Below are 18,957 nucleotides of genomic sequence, written 5' to 3'. Positions count from 1 at the left end.
CACTGGTCCTGGTTTAAATTGGGCCTCAGATGGGGCAGCTAGATGGTGCAGCAAATAGAGCACTGGCCCTGGAGTCAGGAGGACCTGAGTTCAAATCCAGCCTCAGACACTCGACACACTTAGCTCTGTGACCTTGGGCAAGTCACTTTACCCCAATTGCCCTGCCTTCCCCCCTCAAAAAAATAAATGAATAAATTGGGCATCAGACACTACAAGCTATGTGCCTCTGTGCAAATCACTCAACCTGTTAAACAGTTTCTTCATCTGTAAAATAGCTATATCACCAATCTCGCAGAGTTGTGAGCATCAATGAGATGATATTTGTAAAGTGCTTGTATATACTTATTCCTTTTCCCTTTCCACATCCATTCCCCAATATACCAGTATCCCTCTCATGCATATGAAAAAAAAAAGGCAAAGAATCCTTTTTTTTTTCAATATGATAATGTAGTTCTTCAATGACGTGTTCTACCAGGTCGGCCATTGTCTTGTAGCACAAGTATTTCTAGAGGTTCTATGGAAATCGGCAGTCTCAATATGGAGGTTAATCAATAAGAAGGAGTAAATTGCTAGATGGCGAGGGATAGAGCGTTCAGCTCAAAACTGAAACACGTTTGTTAACTTCTCTATGTTCTACATTCTGGAGAATAAAAGAATAAGAAATGAAGCCTGCCCTCGAGGACGGGGGAGAACACACATACAAGCTACAACGTGGTGGGATGTGGAAATGTAGTGATAGGTGCAAAATGTTACATTAGTTCAAAAGGCAGGTGAGATCATTTCTTGCTGGGAGAGGCAGGTAAGGTTCTGTGAAGCAGACAATATTTAACCTGGGCCTTGAAAGAGGGATAGGGATTAAAGTGGTAAAGCTGTTCAGAGAAGCAAAAAAAAACCAATGTGAGCCAAAAGCATGAAGATGGGGAACTCCAAAGCAGATACAGGAAAAGGAATAGCAGGGAGTATGATCTGCCTAGGATAGGATGCATGAGGAAAAGTGATCAGAAGATGGGTTGAGGCCAAGGCACAGAGGCCTTGAATGATGGCTAAAGATGGAACTGTGTTCAGGAAGTAATGGTGAACCTTTGAAAGAATTTTAGCAAGAAGGTGGGATAATCAAAACTATGTTTTAGGAAAATAAATCAGGTTATTGTGCATAAAATGGATTAAAGTTATAATGGAGCTCAGCCCTTTGAACACTGCAGATGAAAGGTAATGATGGTGGTAGCACTTGGAATGGAGAGAAGGGAAAGCAAGTGAGTGTGGAGGTTGAAAGAACAAAACTTAGTAACTGAATGGGGAGAGACTGATGGGAAGTCAAAGATAACTGAAATTTCCCAAGAAAATTGGGAGAGTATTAGTGGTGCCATTGACAAATACAAAAATCAAGAGGAAACAGGTTTCATGGGGGAAATGAGTTTAGTTTGGGGAATGTTAAGATTGAGTTGCCAGTGAAGATAAAGAAGGGGCCAGGAGACAGCTGGAAGTATTGTCCTGCAGCCTGGGAGAGAAGTATAAGATGCTCAGTCTCTGACTTCAAAGACTTTGCCAGCCATTCTGTGAACACACTTTGTGCCTTCCTGCCTCTAGACCTTTGCTCACTTCCACCTACAGTGCTCTTTCTAGCTCTGTCTACAATTCAGTTCTGATTCACATGGATAACTGAGTTCAATTTGGGATATTTGGATAATACAGGTATATCCTATTGGGTTCCTATTCCCATACTTCTCAGTTAGGACTCTAAATTCATCTAAACTAATTTGTACCATAGTAGCAGGCCAGGCAAGGAGCATACATTTTTAAAAGCAAAACATCTAATTGGGACTAAAACAACCAGTGACTGATTAAGAAGACACTGGCAGCGTACACATGCTATAGATTAAGGTTGCATCCCTTAATAAAAAAAAGTGAAGGAAACACTCATCCCCTGAGACTCATGCTCTTCAGTGCTGGGAGGGAGCCAGACCCAGTTGAGAAGAACCATTTTTATAGTACGCAAAACTACTTGCAGCATCTGCCACTTTCCAAAGTCTCAATTGCAACAGAGTAGCAGAATGAAAGGCACTTGCGCTCTCTCTCTCTCTCTCTCTCTCTCTCACACACACACACACACACACACACACACACACACACACACACTCACCCTCTTGATCTTTTCCCCATCCCCTCAGTTTACTCTCAGCAACTAGCAGCTATGCTGAGCCTTCTTTCCTGTACCCAGCCACCTTGACCAAGTTATCCTCATAGCTCCAGTGTTTTGTTTTGTTTCATTTTGTTTTGAGACTAGGTCTCTCTAACTTGCCTAGGCTGGAAGTAGAGCAGCCACTCATTGTCCAAGATCCCAATACTGATAAGCACAGAAGCTTTAACAAGCTCCCTTTTTCCAACCTGAGATGTCTCACCCTTCCTTAGGCAGCCTGGTGTCCCTTTCCTCCCAAGGGGCTCATGACATTGGTGCCCACCTCAGTGCAAATCCCCAATCAGCTTGGCCCTATTGTTCGGAACTCCTGCACTGATGACATCCACCAGCCTCATCCTCCCCACCTACAAAGACCACTCTCATGCACCACCAGACTCAGTTCCCCATTTTTCTAAGAATTCTCCATTCCTCTCTTAACACAGACACTCAATTGTGTAGACACACAATCTCATGGGAATTGAAGTCCTGAGAACTTCAAGGTTTACATTGGCCTACAGCCTCATGGGAAATGCAGTTCTTTCCTTAGACATCCATCTATTGAAATTCTGTCTCTCCCCAAGGTAAAACTTGCATACCACCTTCTCCGTGAATCCTTCACCTCAACTGGAAATGATCTCTCCCCTCTCTGGACTCGTAATATTTTGTCTTTACTGCTCATGCTGTACCAATCTTAGACTAATTATTTTGCACTATAATTATATGTGTATGTTTATCAACTCAACAAACAAATGTATTACTTTAGTCTCAGGGTTATAATGTAGTCAATTTTAAGGATATTGCTTATACCTTCTTAATAATATGTACTACCAAATTGTACTATAAAATGTACTACCAAATATGTACTACAAAATTTTATTTTTGAATATCCACAGTACTAGACATAGAAGGGAAAGGAATAATGTAAAGGCCATAATCTAGGAGTTCTTCTCAAAACTGTAAGAGAAACATTGCCTGATTTAAGTATATTGAAGTAAGAACCACATGAATGTGTTAATAATAAGCTAACATTTGTTGATCTGTTTGAAAGTTACCCACAAAAATCACAAGGTTGCATGGGAGCACATAGAAAAGTGAAGATTACACAAAGGAAGAATTCCCCATCCGGAACAACGAAGTTGAAGACCACTCCACTTAGAAGCAGTGACATCACAATGTCGAGATCAAGGTTACAGTGTGTTTAACTGTGGCTGATCAGTCCAATATGAGCCTGGAAGGCTCTGTGACAGGCTGGGCACAAAAAGTCCATTTGGACATTTGCATTGGAGATGTCTCTAGAGTTGCACATCTCACGTTTCCTTTGTGCTATAGCAATTCTACTTTGCTCATGGAGCACAGTGCCTTCTTTAATGGGGCATGCCATGCTGGGCAGTCCTGTGCCAGCCTCTCCCATGTCTCACAATCAATACTAAAGTTCTTCAGAGAGACCTTGAAAGTATCCTTGTACCACTTCTGCCTCTGTGTGAGCACTTACCATGTTAAAGTGTTGCATAAAATGGTCATTTGGGTAGAATGTGCATTTGGCATTTGGGCTACATGATGTGCCCGTTGGAGTTGCACTCTCTGCAGTAGAGTTTGAATGCTCAAGAGAGTTCAGTTCAGCTTAAGAGACGACCTCGGTGTCCAGCCCCCTGTCTTACCAGGTAATCTTCAGAATCCTCCTAAGACAATTCAAATAGAAGTGATTCCATTTTCTGGCAGCTGGTAGATTGTTCAGGTTTCACAGGCATAGAACAATGAAGTCAGCACAACAGCTCTGTAGACTTTCAGATGGTAGTCGGTCTAACACCTCTTCTCTCTTACACTTTCCTTCAGAGCTTTCCAAACTAGCTAGAAGCCTACAGTAAGGTAAAGGACAGTGGCTAAAGAACACCCCATTCTGGGCCATCAGTTTGAAGATCTGAGAATCAATTAGAAGAATGTATCAGCACCATGCAGAGCAACTACTGATAACTATCAGACAGAAAACTCCTTGGAGCAAGAACCACCTTTATCAATCAATTAAGCACCCTTTATTTATTATTTATTAAGTGAATGCCAGGTATGATGACTCTTCATAGCCAGTAGGTGTTTACAAACCATAGTATGTGCTTAATAAATACAAAAGAATGAATGAATAAGTGAAAAGCATAAACAAAAGGCAGTCAATCTTGGAGAATATAGGCACTAGAATAAAGAGGCAACAGCAGATTTGCACAACTTGGAAACTTCTTCCGCTACAGATAGGTTAGACTAGAGACAGACTGACAATGGTTGGTCGCCACACATGACAAACAGAAGAGTGCACAGTGACAACCTACGTTGTCGTGTGCAGGCCTGGATTACAGCAACAATGAAATCCAACCCAAAATGGATGGTTAATTCCCATCTTTTTTCCTAGATTTGCTTTAGCTCTACTTCCCTCTCACCATGTAAACAAATGACAACTCAAATGCTGGATCCCTTCAGCCTTATTCATTCAACACATATGTATTGGGGTACCTGCTATACATACATTAAAAAAAAGCACTGTGCTATGAACTTTATTTTTTTTACTTTGTTTTTTATTTTTAGCTTACAACACTCAGTTCCACAAGTTTTTGAGTTCCAAATTTTCTCTCCCTCCCTTTCCTCCCAAAACAGCATGTAATCTGATATAGGTTCTACGTATGCCTTCACATTAAACTTATTTTCACAATAGTCAAGTTGTAAAGAAGAATTATAACCAATGGAATGAACCACAAAAAAGAAGAAACAAAACCATAAAAGAAAACAAAAAGAGAGCAAATAGTTTGCCTCATTCTGCATTCAGACTCCGTTAATTCTTTCTGTGGATGTGTATGGCTTTTTCCATCATGACTCTTTTGGAGCTATCTTAGAACCTTGCATTGCTGAAAAGAGCCAAGTCTATCAAAGTTAGTCATCGCAGATACCGTGTGTCTGTAATCATGTATAATGTTCTCCTGGTTCTGCTCCCCTCACTCAGCATCAGATCATGTAAGTCTTTCCGGGTTATTATGAAGTCTGTCTGCTCCTAGTTTCTTATATGTGCTATGCACTTTATGAAGGATGCAAAAATACGATACGGTCCTTGCCCTCAAAAGCTTACAGCTAATTGTGGAAACAAGATATAGACACACAAAAAATAATTATGGTAATTGTCTCGGGCCATGCCCTTTGGGGTGCCCCATAATGCTAGTACTCGGAAATGATCCAGGGAGTCAAGAGTGGGAAGAAGGTAACGACTCTGCTAATTATTGCTATGAAAAACCTGAGGCTAAAATTTCATACAATCACCCCCATACTCCCAGACACAGTAAGAGAAGAAAGCCTCTTTTCCCTTCTGTGGACATTACCCCTAAGGCTATGTGAGTATGCTATCAATACTATACAAGAATAGTCCATGTCCCCACCTAAATTATAAACTCTTTGAGGGCAGGGATTATATGTTATTCCTATTTTTGTCTAAAGGACCTAGGACACAGCAGACTTTCAATAAATGATGTTCGTAATCCTCCTCCAAATACTTACTCCAGTATCTAACTGGGACTTGGAGGTGACCCTGGGTTTTGTGAAGGCTTAGTCATCAGAGCTCAGGCTCTAACATGTTAATCCTCCAAAATAAAAAGGCTTCGAATGCAGCCCTAACAGTGAGCCTGGCTGACTCGTATCCAAACACCAGTCAAGCTGAATCTGAAAAAGCCACTGAGTGATCAATGCCTTTACCCACAGAGGTTCATTAATCCATTCACTTGTCAGAGTGTGGAGGGCTTGTAGCTGTGTTCAGGGAAGGGAGTGGCCACACAGATAAAGTCACGAATCACTTGAAATGTTGAAGGAATTAAGATGATAATAATGCCTGATGCTCTTCTATAATTTCTTTATCTGTAAAAACCAGCCACTCCACAATGTCTTTAACTGCTAGGTGACTCAATGGATAGAGCCCTGGACTTGGAGTCTGGAAGATCTGAAAGTCAAATTCTACCCCAGACATCTTACCAGCTATGTGACCCTGAGTAAGTCACTTAACCCCTAGGTGCCTCAGTTTCCTCATCTGTAAAATGCAAAATAATAGCACCTACCTCATAGGATTGTTGTGAGGATCAAGTGTGATAATGTATGTAAAGTGCTTTGCAAAACTTAAATGGCCTCAGTTTTTTCTGTAAAATATGAGGCAATGTTCTCAGCTGAGAGGGTGGGGGAAGGGAAGCCATAGTAGTTTTGAGAAGGGATGAAAAGGTTTGGAAGAGCTGTTGTGAAGAATGGGATAATAAGTTGATGAGGGAGATTTTCTGTGCTATTTATTCTACCCACTCATTACAATCTTCTGAGTTCTTCCTGCAGTTTATTTCCATGAGAGAGACATTCACTGCTTAGAAAAATTGGTAGACAGAGGGGCGAGACTGAAGCCATAATGCAAACTTGGTCATGTAAGATCGTTTTTCCCCATCTTGACCCCTTGGTGAACTAACTCAACTCTGGGCTCTCTTCTTCTCTTGAGTCCCTAATACCCTTATCATTGTGACAATTGCTCCCTGCCAAGTCTCAGCCTTGGACCACTCCCACCACCTGCCTCCTTTGCTCCTATATATGTGTTGCTGAGCAAAGGTGGAGAAAATCACACAACCATTCTGACTGGGTCCACTACAAAGTAATGTTACAGCCTCAACTGGGCCCTCACTCTTGCTAGGCAATCCTTCTATATCTCCCTCATTAACTTCTTATCCCACTCTCCATAGTGGCTCTTCCAAACCTTTCTATCCCTCCTCAAAACTACCAGGCTCTCTATTCCCCCACTCTCTCAGCTGAGATCCTTGCCTAATAATTTACAGAAAAAGATGAGTCTATTCATCCTGCGCTCTTCCCCTCTTCCTCATTTCATGTTAGTGATATGCCTTCTGCCGCTATATCCTCCTTCACCCCTGTCTCACATGATGAGACTTAGTCCTTACCAAAGCTGACCCTTTTTCCTGCTCAAGTGATCTCATTCTGTTCTGTCTCCTCCAACAGCTTGCTCTCCCCTGCCATCTTCAGTCTATCACTTATATTTAATCTCTCCCTGTCTACCGGCTCCTTCCCTTCTGCCTACGAATATGCCACGGCTCCCTCATCTTCAAAAAACTCTCACTCGATCCTCCCAATCTTGCTATTGTCAACCAGACAGAAACCAGCCTCTAACCTGTAGGTGGCCAGAGCTGAACAGAGCAGGCTAGAGACAGGAGAGTCAGGACACAAACAGAAGTTTAATTTCAAAGTGAGGAAACACTTGCAAGCAGAAGTCCTCCTGAGTAGAAGGGCTTGACATACCGGGGCAAAGTCAGTGCTTGATATACATGAGAGGGCTGGACCACAACATAATCATTCTTAGTCATTCTCCTGATAGGCTCATGTGTGGACAACTGAGGCATTCCTGGGTCCTGTGGGAACAGTCTCCAAGGTGATTGTCTAACAGACACAAACAGAACCAGTTAGCATGGCAGGAACATGAGTGCAATACCCGGTTCAGTTCATTTAGCTATTACAAGAAACAGGGATTGTAAGGTGTGATGGATGGCTCTCAAGTCCCTGTGAAATAGGGGGAGCTCCAGCTAAAAAGTTGTTGATTAATATGAAACATAAATCCCTCAATGAACACCTAGTGCTGGTCAAAGCAAGACACTCTACCAGAGGGTGAGATCATCCAGAGGGCCGAGGATGTGCAAGCTGTGCACAGCCTGCTTGCTGGGCCTCAGCTCTGGGAAACAGGGTGTCTCCAACATCTGGACATTCTCATCCTCTGTAGCCAGACTCCTTGAAAAGGCAGTGTACAATAGGTGCCTTTACTTCCTTTCCTCTCACACTTCTGAACTCCTTACAATCCAGCTTCTGACTTTATCATTCCATCAAAGCTGCTCTCTCTAAACTTACTAAAGATCTCTTAGTTACCAAGTCCAATGACTTTTTCTCAATCCTCATTCTCCTTGACCTCTCTGTAGCCTTTGACACTGCTTATAACTCTCTCCTCCTCGATGCTCTCATCCTTGATACCATTCCTTTCTTTGCTCTAGGTTTTTAGGACACCATTATCCCCTGGTTTACCTCCTACCTATCTGATTGCTCCTTCTCTGTCTCCTTTGCTGGATCCTCCCCCAGATGACACTCTCTAACCACGGGTGTCCCTCCGAGTTCTGTCCTGGGGCTTCTTCTCTTCTCCCTCCCTACTACTTCACTTGGTGATCTCATCAGCTTTCATGGATTTAATTACCATCTCTATGCTTGGAGTGTATGGGTATTCATGGAGGACTGGCACCTCTGGTGTGATGGCTTACTAAGCCCTTTTCAGGGTTGTCTATCCATCGTTGGTGTCTACATGGCATTAAACTCTCACCTGTGGCTTAAGAAGCTGGAGCACGCACAGTGGCCACACTCTGGTAAACTGTCTTAGCAGATGGACTAAACCAGGTTGAGAGTAACTAACAGGCCTCAAATCCATCAGTTAGTTACCCCAAGCATGTGAAGGCTTCCCCCAGTGGAATGGGCATATGAAAACAATTTGTTCCAACAGCCGTGAAGGACAAACAACAACAATATGCAGATGATTCTCAAATCCATCTTTCCTGCCTCAGTCTCTCTGCTGACCTCCATGAATCTCTCATCTCCAACTGCCTTCCAGGCATCTCAGACTGGAGGTCCAGTAGACATCTTAAACTGAACATGTCCAAAACAGAACTCATTATCTTTTCCCCTGAACCATTCTCGCCTCCTAACTTCCCTATTACTATAGAGGGTAACACCATCTTCCCAGTTATTCAGGCTCACAACCAAGGCATCATCCTACCTCCTCACAATCTCTCACCCCTCCCACCATCTTCAATCTATTGCCAAGGCTTGTTGATTTCACCTTTGCAATTCCTGCCATATATGCCACCTTCTCTCCTCTGACACTGTCACAACTCTAGTGTAGGACCTCATCCTCTCCCCACATACTACCCCAATAGCCTGTGGGTGGATCTGCCTACCTCAAAGGTCTCCCCACTTGTAATGACAATGCTGCTTGCAGCTGCTGTAGAGATACAAGGCCAATAATACCAGCACACAGAAGGGCTGCCAGCACAGGTTCTTTGATCTGCTTTTCTAAGAAAAGCAACTTTAAGAGGTTAACAATCTTACTTTAATTAAACATACATATATCATAGTTCAGGGGAAAAATCAGCACCCTGAACTTCAGAGAAAAAAACAGAAATTACAAGCAGAAGTTATATAAATGGGGCAAAAAACACAAATCAGCAGACAGGGCTTCTGTCTGTCCATAGCATTACATGCAATAGTTACCAGAGAGAGAAGCACCAACATCTAGGTTTTCAAAGCCAGGGGGCTCCTTAACAGCTACCCAGAGTCTCATCTGGCCAAATCACATGAACACTCTTCCAATGAGTGAGCCCCCAAAGCAAAATGCTAACCTCAGAGTATATATACTGTTTCCAATCAAGGACTCTTGACTCAATCAAACACTCCTGATTCAAACAAAGGCAAGACTCAATCAAAGGCACTTGATTGCTTCAGTGCTGAGAAGCACTCCAAAAGAAAAAACAGCAAAAGGTCCCACTTTGCTTGCCATTACACCACTCCAATCCATCATCCATTCAGTCACCAAAATTATTTTCCTAAGATCTTTCCAAGATGTTGTCACCCTAAACTCCAGTGGCTCCATATTGCCTCCAGAATAAAATACAAAATCCTGTTTGACATTCAAAGCCCTCCATAACCTAGTACGACCTTTCCAGTCTTCCTATACCTTACTCCCTGCCATATGATCCAATAAAAGTGACCTTACTATTCCACAAACAAGATACTTCATCTCTTGGCTCTGGCCATTTTCTCTCGTTATTCCCCCATGCCTGGAATGCTCTTCCTCCTCACCTCCATTTATTGGCCTCTCTCACTTTAAGTCCCAGCTAAAGTGCCATCTTCTGCAGGAAACCTTTCCAAACCTGTCTTGATCCTAGTCCCTTTCCTCCCTTAATTATTTCCTATTTATTCTACATGTAGCTTGTTTGATGATAACGATAAATAATATGCCCGAGAGTCCACTGCTGGTGGCTCCTTCACAGTTTATTTTGGAGGTGGTGAGCCCATGAGTCAGGGCGGCAACATCTTATGTCTAAAAGAAGACCAAGAAATGCATCAAAGAGGCTATGAAGAAACACTTACTTATTGGCTGTCCCTTCACACTCTAACTAGAGAAAAAACAAAAGAGAAATCAGTGGTGAGCAAACAGAGATAGAGGAGGAAAAATCAATTAAAGAAGATATAGGCTCAGTTGAGGAAGGTAAAAGCAATGAAAACAGGAAGAAAACTAAGATCAAAGTGAAATCTATCAATCAGGAAAAGCTGTACAGGACTAGACCTATCTGAAGCTGCAACCATGACAGTGTCAGGCAGGAGGATCCCAGAGAGCTAAATAAGAGATTCACCAATGACTAGGAAGACCACTTGACAGCAAAGTACATCTCCCTGGAGGGCTACCTGGAATCCAAGACTCTGCTGCTCATTTCTCACTGAAATCTCTGACCTCTTGGACTCAGCCCAAATCCCATCTGTTGGGAAAGTACAGGAGGCTTTTCCCAGTGTACCCCTTCCAACTCCCACCACTGTCAGTGCCCTCTCTGAGACTACCTTCCATTTACACTGTACATATCTCGTATGCACAATTTTTTCATATGGTGTCTCTCTCATTAGAATGTGAACACCTTGACAACAGAAACTGTGTTTTTCTCTTCTTGTGTCTGTATCCCCAGACCTTAGTGCAATGCCCGGCCCATAGTAAGGATTTAATAATGCTTGTAGATTAATTTAAAACAAGCAGAAAGTCAAGCTGTATGTACCATGTGTGCCCACTGTGAGCAATTGTGTTGAGCTTCTTTCTGAGTATCTCAACTTTATCCATGATATGGTGGACTCTAAGAATCTTTCCCTCGACCAAAGGACCAAAGGAACATCAATTTAGAGGTGGCAGCGACCTTCAAGCTTCTCTAATCTAATCTCTAAACACCTTCACTCTAAAGATACAGTAAATGTTCTTCTGGACATCCTTCACTTGGAAAATAAATCTGACCATAAGCCATCTCGCCATGTGTGATAATATAGGAGATCAGACAGGCACCACCAGTTGGTTGCATCTTCATTGAGGACTTTTGAAAAGGACACATAGCACTTTTTATAGTTCTCTTTGTCTCCAGCCAGCTCAAAGAAGAGCTCTAGGTACCTTCTAAGATCTGTTCTGTAGATTATCTCTCCTGACACAACGTGGCACCTATTCAGAGGCAGAGAGCACTGCATTTAGAGTCATAGGACCTAGGTTCAAATCCTGACTGCTACTTACTACCCTGTACAACCTTGGGCAAGGCATTCTCCCTCTCTGGGCCTCAGTTTCCCCATCTGTAAAAATGGCTAAATGAAGAGGACACTGTGTAGCATCTCAAGGAATTAGATGGGTAGAATTTTGTCTCTGTCACCAAAAAGGGTCCAGAACTCCAAATGAAGAAGAAAAGAGGAAAATAGAGGAGACCAAGGTAAAATTTTAATTCCTGTGCAGCTAATGAGATCCAGGATAAAAAGGTGGAGAAAGTGACAGTGTCCAACCAGTTAGTATCTTCCCCTTGTGACTGGAATATATAACTATATATCATGAAGACACGGGCATTGAGGGGTGACTCCCTAATGGGTTACATGTAGGCTAAGAAGCACCTGGAGAGCAACCCTGACTATCCCACTAAAGAGTCTCTTAGAAGGCTGGTGATATCAGGAATGACAAAACTGTTGACGATCTGGTGTTGCTACTCTTTGAGACAGCCTACTCTCCTCTGGTTTCTCCCTTGTGGATCTCTAGACCCACTCAAATGATTCATCTGGGTCGTGGCAATGATGAGAAGGAGGTGACAGCAGAGGAGCCCAGTTCCTGATAAGATTTCCCCAAAGGAAGGAGATGAGGCTTGTGTCCAGCACGGAGGAGGTAGGTTAGGCTGCCCCACATTCCCCTCCTTCGTTACCTAACCATGCTTTCCTTGTATAGTCTCTCACAGCAATGGTGATGGGCATTCCTGATCTAACTCCACTTGTCATTGTCTCATATCTTGCCCTCAAGAGTGTAGAACAAGGTCCTCTGACTCCTCCTTTCATCTAGGGAGTAGGGTATTGCACTTTGTGAGTTATTTATTTTACTCTGATATTATGGAGGGCGGACTGGCGTATGAGAGCACAATCTTGGAAGCATGCACATAGGGGTTTGGTGAGCCTGCTTTGGGAACTGTATAATGTGGTAGAATGGAAGGACTGGCTCTCTGCTTCACAGCATGTGCAGGTATCCTGTCCATTTATTGCTTGGGGAAAAAAGACCTCTTCAATTGGCTATTGGGCCAGAACTAAGCATACATACAAGACTCATTTGGGGACAGGGGGTGAGGGGATGGGAGGAAGGAAACAATTTGAGTCGTTTTTTCCTAGTGACGATTCAAGGAAGACATGACATGTTTATCTGGGTGGGAAGAGAGGTTTCTGGCCTGCGTCTCAGCCCTTCTTGGCTCCAGAGAACACTTGGAACACCATTGCTTCATTGTCTATTGTATCTATTCTCCCTGCTCTGAGATGAAGGAATATTGGTAACTGCTATGATCTTGTGAGCTTTAAAAGAGGGAAGTCCATACTAGAGATGGCCAGCAGCCAAGTCTCATAAGGCAAAAATCAACCTGTTGAAGAGCGAAATGCAAGGTTCGGGAATTAGAATTCATACCAGAGTTTGCTAGCAGCTATGCCCAGGAAAAAATAATCTGTGGCAGAAAGTCCAGCAAAGAACTAGATGTGGATGAAGAAATGCTGGTTTCTTCAAGCAAGGGAGCGATTCATCCATCAGCTATGCTGCATTCAGAAGTAAACTTGGTGGAATGAATGTTTTGTGGTAACCACTTTATAAGCTTAAGCTCAGCCTCCCCAAAAGCTCAGGTGGTAGAAGAGACAATGTGTCCTCCCAGCACAGGCGAATCTGTCTGTATGTGTGTATGTTCTTGCAATATCTTCTCAGTAAATATCTCTTCATAAAAGCTAATTGATGTCACTTGGTTAAATGTGAGAACTGATCAATATTATGGATGATATTGAGGAAATATTAGTGGGCACTGGTTAGCTGATGTTGAAGAGATACATGGTGATCAATACTGGGGAAAACCCACCAGAATGGAGGCTTAAACCAACCCCCAACTACTCAAAAGTACTCAGAATCCTGAGAGAGAAATGTAGTCTTACTCTGGGGAATTAGCTTACAAGTGAGAGTGAGAATTTAGCCATTACACTAAAATTAAAGTGTGTAAAATAAAGAGTTCACAATATGAATTATAATCCTGGGAGATTTAGGACTTAGAAGTAAGTCCTAAACAGAAGTAAGCCCTGAAGTCATGGAAGGAGGGTTGCAGAATTACACCACCAGGGAATTGAAAATAGAGAAAAGGGCCAAAAACAGAACACCAGAGAACACACACTTAGGACATCGGAGGAAGGTGATGAAGCCAGTAAAGGAGTGCTCAGGTTGGAAGGAGGACCAGAGGAGAACATTGCCATGGAAGCCAGGGGAGGAGAGTGTCTCAAAAAGGTCTGGTTGGTAGGGATCTGTAGAAAGGTCAAGGGACATGTTCTCTTGAAGAGAACAATTTCAGTAGACTAAGGGAGTCCAAAGCCACAGACTGTAGGGTTTGAGAAATGAGTGGGGGTGATGATAGCATCAATTTTCATACTGAGAAATGTGTCAGTGGAGGAGAAAGATAGGGTAATAACCTGAAGGATTAGCAGGGGAGGAAGGTGTTTGCAGACTAGGTGAAACCTGAGCATATTTCATAGGCAGAATGGAAGTAGCCAATAAAGAGGGAGAGACTAAAGATGAAAGAAAGTAAGAGGGTGATTGATGTAGCAAGTTATCAGAGGAGATGCCAAGGGATAGAATGAGGGGTACAGATGGAGGGCTGGTTTTGGCAAGGGAGATCTCAAAAACATCATAGGATCATAAAGCTAGAGCTAGAAGGGAACTCAGAAGCTGCTTTGTCCAGCCTCCTCATTTCATATATTAGATGAGCAAAATGAAACTTAAGAAGGTTCCCTACCCCTACCCTAGGTCATATACATAGTTATATATCAAAGATGGGCTTTAAACCCAAGTCCACTGACTCCAGAGCCAGTGATCTCCCCTGTACCAGGTTTCAAGGTTTATAAGAAGAAAGATGAGGAACATGTTGAAATTTGAGAAAGAAATTGGGCGGGGGTGGGAGGGAACTTCAGGAACAGGACTAAAGAGTTGACTATGCAGGAAGATGGCGCAGTGGATAAAGTGCCAGCCCTGGAATCAGGAGGACCTGAGTTCAATCTGATCTCAGACACTAGCTATGTGACCCTGGGCAAGTCAAACCCCGTTTGCTTCAGTTTCCTCATCTGTAAAATGAGCTGGAGAAGGAAATGGCAAACCACTACAGTATCTTTGCCAAGGAAACCCCAAATAGGGTCACAAAGAGTTGGACATGACTGGAAAGATGTTTGTTTTTAGCTTAGGGAGAGCAGAAAGGAAGGAACTACAAGGGCCAGGTGGTGCTTTCCTCTCCAGGGGGGCACAATTTCATGCTTCTTCCCCTTGATGACTGCCAGCTTTTCCCCTGAGGTCCTCTCAATCAGGGACTCAACCTTTTTTGTGCCATGGACTCTTTTAGCCATCTGGTCAAGCCTATGGACCCCTTCTCAGAATAATATTTTTTAAATACATAACGTAAATACATAGAATTACAAAGGAAACCACTTGTGTTGAATTACAGTTATAAAAAATATTTTTGAAGAACAATTACACAGATGAAAAGAAAAAAACTCCTGCTCTAGAGGCATAAGCGCAACTTCCACCATCAGGACACACCATCCCCTCCTGGCATAGCTGTACCTCAGGTGGAACTGTCTTCCACGCCACCTTACCCATCCTTCCTCTACACTGGACTGTCCTTTCCCTCAGACAAGCCACTTGTTTAATGGAATTTGCCCCCAGTATGATTTTCGCTAGCTATGACTCTGAATAAGGATGCTAAAGACGAATGGTGTGTGCCACCACACTGGGTGAGATGGGCACGGGCCTTAGGAGCCCTCTGGACTTTTCTGTAGCCCTCAATACTCCAGGATAGCAGTGATCCACCTTACCCTTCTTTTATTTCTGAAGTATCCTATACTACATGCCTAGCACATAGTAAGTACTCAATAAAATTTGATTAGTTGATATGACACAGCTAAAAGGTAGCATGGAATTAAGTGCTAGTAGCATTATAATTATGCAAAGGAAAGCAGTGAGAACAGAGTGGAAAGAGCCTTCCTAGGGTATTTGCGAAGATCAAATGGAATAATATTTGTAAAGCACTTAGCATAGTTCCTGGCACATAATTCATATTATATAAATGTCATTGTTGAGTAATTTTTAATCATTTCTGACTCCTCTTGACCCCATTTGGGGTTTTCTTGGCAAAGATACTGGAGAGGTTTGCCATTTCCTTCTCCAGCTCATTTTACAGATGAGGAAACTGAGGCAAACAGGGTTAAATGACTTGCCCAGGGTCACACACCTAGTAAGTGTCTGAGGCCACATTTGAATTCAGGTCCTCCTGACTTCAGGGCCAGCACTCTATTCACTGTATCACCTAGCTGCCCTATATAAATGTTAGCTATTGTTATTATGTAAATACTATCATCATCATCATCATCATCATCATCATCATCATCATCATCATCAGCTCCTTTGCAATCAGAAGACCTGGGTTTGAGTTTCAGCTCTGTTTCTACCTATATGATCTCTAAGACTGAGTTTCCTTATCTATATAATGAGGATAGTTGGACTAGATGACCTATTCCAACTCTAAATCTTATGGTTCTTTGTTTGAAAGGAATGCCATGTGGACTAGACTAATCTTACGCCCCTCCTTAGCCACTGGCATGTGTGAGTGATGCCATCATTAAACTATAAGGATCTAGCTTTAATGAATATTTTGGGTCTTAAGGTGGGCACATTCTAAGTTTATATTCACCTTGCAGTCAGAAAAGCTTTCAGGACTTCCAGTGCCAAGATGGCAGAGTATGGCAAGAACCCTCTGAAGCTCTCCCAAATTCCCCTCCAAAAAACTAGAAAATGACCTCAGAATTGATCTAGGAGCAGGGAAGCAGCTTACCAGCCCAGCAGGAAAGGTCTGTCTCACTGGAGTGGGAGGGGAGGGAGGTCCAAAAGTAGCAGCAGCAGCAGCCAGCCTCACAGCAGGTGGCTTGCAGCAAGGCTCCAAACCTTGGGCAATCCACCAGTACGGCTCCACCCTCCTGCCAACCAGCAGCCCCCTGGGCCAGTGAGCAGTCTGTGCAACCCAGCAAGGCCCCACCCCAGCAACCCCACTCTCAGCACAAGCCACCTGCGAGACCTTGATCCCACTGCTGACCAGTGGTGTAGCCCTGCCCTGGGGCTGGCCAACAGTGAGACCCACCCCTGGGGCTTACCAGCAGAGAGACCCTGTTTCCATAGCAACCCAGCACAGGGGCCCACCACTTGGGCAGTTCAGCAACAAAATTACTCCTCCAGGGCCTGCTAGCAGAGAGGGCCTGTTTCCATAGCAACCCTGGGGCTGACCAGCAACAAGATCCCTCTTCCAGGGCCAGCCACCAGAAAGATTCTGTTACCATAGCAACCTAGCAGCAAGGCTCCACACCTGGAGCAGGCCATCAGCTAAACCCCATACCCGTGGAGGCCAATGGGGAGACCTCACCCCCTAGTCCAAGCCAGAAGGGAAGCCTACCCTCCAGAGAAAGCTAGCAGCTAAGTCCTGAAGCCCAGTGAAAGCCAGCAGTAAGAACCAGAGCCCCAGCACAAAAAGGCTGGGACAGTGCAAGACAAGAGCCCAACTCTCACATAAAAACACCAAGTCACAAAAAGGGCAGGAAAAAAATAAACAAAAAACCAAAAAAAAAAAGACTTTGACTATAGAAAATTACTATTGCGATACGGAGGATCAAGGAATGAACTTAGAAGAAAATAATAGTGTCAAAATGGCTACATGTGAAGCTTCAAAGAAAAATGTAATTTGGTCTCAGGTCTCTTGAAGAGATTAAAAAGGAGTTTGAAAGCAAATTAGAGAAGTGGAAGAAAAATTGGGAAAGGAAATAAGAGTAATGCAAAAGAATTGTGAAAAAACAGGCAATGGCATGGGGAAAGAGATACAAAACTTTACTGAGAAAAATAACTCCCTAAAAAATAGAATTGGCTAAATGGAAAATGAAATTTAAAGCTCAGTGAAGAAAACAGTACCTTAAAAATTAGAATTATACAAATGGAAAATGATTCTATGAGCCATCAAGATATGATAAAACAAAATTTAAAAAGTAAAAAAATAGAAGAAAAAGTGAAATTTCTCATTGGAAAAACAATAGACCTAGAAAATAGATCCAGGAGATAATATAAGAATTATTGGAATATCTCAAAGCCATGATCAAAACAAGAAAGAAAGAAAGAAAAAGCCTGGACAACATCTTTCAAGAAATTATCAAAGAAAACTGCTCTGATATATTAGAACCAGAGGGCAAAATAGAAATTGAAAGAATCCACCAAACACTGCCTGAAGAGATCCCAAAATGAAAACTCTCAAGATATAATAGTCAAATTCCAGAGCACACAGATAAAGGAGAAAGTATTGTAAACAGCCAAAAAGAAACAATTCAAATATCATGGAACTGCAATCAGGATTACACAGGATTTGGTGGCTTCCACATTAAAGAACCAGAGTTCTTGGAATATGATATACAGGAAGGCAAAGGAGTTAGGATTACGACCAAGAATCACCTACCAGCAGCAAAACTGAAAATAATCTCTCAGAGAAAAAAATGGATATTTAATGAAATAAAAGACCAGAATTGAATAAAACATTTGACCTCCAAATACAAGACTCAAGGGAAACATAAAAAGGTAAAAAAAGAAGCAAGAAAGAGAAAACATAAGAAATTCAATAAGGTTAAACTGTTTGTATTTCTACATGGCAAGATAATATTTGTAATTCTTAACAACTTTATTCCTATAAGAGTAATTTTAAGGAGTATATGTAGACAGAGGATATAGATATAAGGTGACTTTGATGGGATGATACCCAAAAAAAATAAATAAAGGGGTGAGAAGGAAAATTGCACTGGAAGAAGAAGGAGGGGAGAGATTGAATGGGGTAAATTATCTCACATAAAAGAAGCATGAAAGAACTGTTATAATGGAGGGTACTATGAGGGTGGTGGTACGCAAAGCTTAAACTTTACTCTCATCAAAATTGGCTTAAAGAGGGAATAAAATACACACTCCGTTGGTTAAAGAAATCTATCTTACCCTATAAAGAAATAAAAAGGGAATGGGATAATAGAAGGGGGAGGGTGGGACTGATAACAGGAAGGGCATATTGGGGAAGACAGTGATCAGAAGTAAAATACTTCTGAGGAGGGAAAGAGTAGGGTGTAAGGGGAGGGGATAGGCGAGGGAAGAATAGCAAGGAGGGAAATACACAGTTATCATAACTATAAATGTGAACGGAATGAACTCATTCATAATATAGAAGTGGACAGCAGAACGGATTAAAAACCATAATCCTACAATATTTTGTTTACAAGAAACACATTTGAAGCACAGAGATGCCCACAGGGTAAAGGTAAGGAGCTGGAGTAAAATCTATTATGCTTCAACTGAAGCAAAGAAAGCAGGGGTAGCAATCACGATCTCAAACAAA

The 18,957-nt window shown here is 42.5% G+C and overlaps 1 pseudogene; it reads left to right on the top strand.

Annotated features, from left to right (window-relative positions):
• Positions 1-1,174: 1,174 nt before the first annotated feature.
• Positions 1,175-16,791, top strand: LOC118837036 (annotated as a pseudogene).
• The last annotated feature ends 2,166 nt before the right edge of the window (positions 16,792-18,957 follow it).

This window comes from Trichosurus vulpecula, chromosome 2 (genome assembly GCF_011100635.1).
Source record: "Trichosurus vulpecula isolate mTriVul1 chromosome 2, mTriVul1.pri, whole genome shotgun sequence".
Taxonomy (NCBI): domain Eukaryota; kingdom Metazoa; phylum Chordata; class Mammalia; order Diprotodontia; family Phalangeridae; genus Trichosurus; species Trichosurus vulpecula.
The sequence above is the reverse complement of the archived record's forward strand: the minus strand, read 5'-3'. Positions and strand labels throughout refer to the sequence as shown.